This window comes from Etheostoma spectabile, chromosome 10 (genome assembly GCF_008692095.1).
Source record: "Etheostoma spectabile isolate EspeVRDwgs_2016 chromosome 10, UIUC_Espe_1.0, whole genome shotgun sequence".
Taxonomy (NCBI): domain Eukaryota; kingdom Metazoa; phylum Chordata; class Actinopteri; order Perciformes; family Percidae; genus Etheostoma; species Etheostoma spectabile.
The window spans coordinates 25,026,445-25,026,997 of record NC_045742.1 but is presented as its reverse complement, the minus strand read 5'-3'; the positions used below and the strand labels follow the sequence as shown (position 1 = coordinate 25,026,997).

Genomic DNA, 553 nt, shown 5'->3' with positions numbered 1-553 from the left:
ACACACACACACACACACACACACGCACACATATTCTCCCAACTAACTATTGACATGTTAAAACTCAACACAGTTCATTTAAGTTTCCAAATTTGAGATTTTGTGTTATCATTGGGTGCTTAACAAAATTAAGAAGTGTATCTATGTATATTATAAAATATGATTGAAAACATTCACATATGAAGGCCTGGGTGTGCGCATATTTTAAAATTAGGAGATTTTCATTTTTCACAAACAAATTGGAGAGGGAACATATTAACACTTGAGACTTACAGTATTATCTCCTAGCTGCCATTTTCTTGACAGGATTAGCCATAGAAATTTTAGGTCTATCTCACATGACACTTTCTTTAAAGTATGTCACTGTTTACAAGTATGTGTGTATGCTGTATGTTTCTCCTGGCATTAAGACACTAAAGCAGCTGTAAGAAAAGTCCTCATCACTTATTGTCTTAAACATTTATTAGGCCTGCACGATTCAGGGAAAAATATGAATCACAATTTTTTAACTTAGAATTGATATCACGATTCTCTGCCACGATTTTTTTCTCAC

At 33.5% G+C, this 553-nt stretch overlaps 1 protein-coding gene across 2 annotated transcripts in view; it reads right to left on the bottom strand.

Annotated features, from left to right (window-relative positions):
• The window catches only part of LOC116696459 (uncharacterized), a 15,944-nt gene that overhangs the window by 11,799 nt on the left and 3,592 nt on the right, over positions 1-553 (bottom strand). The gene's annotated exons all lie outside the window — the stretch shown is intronic.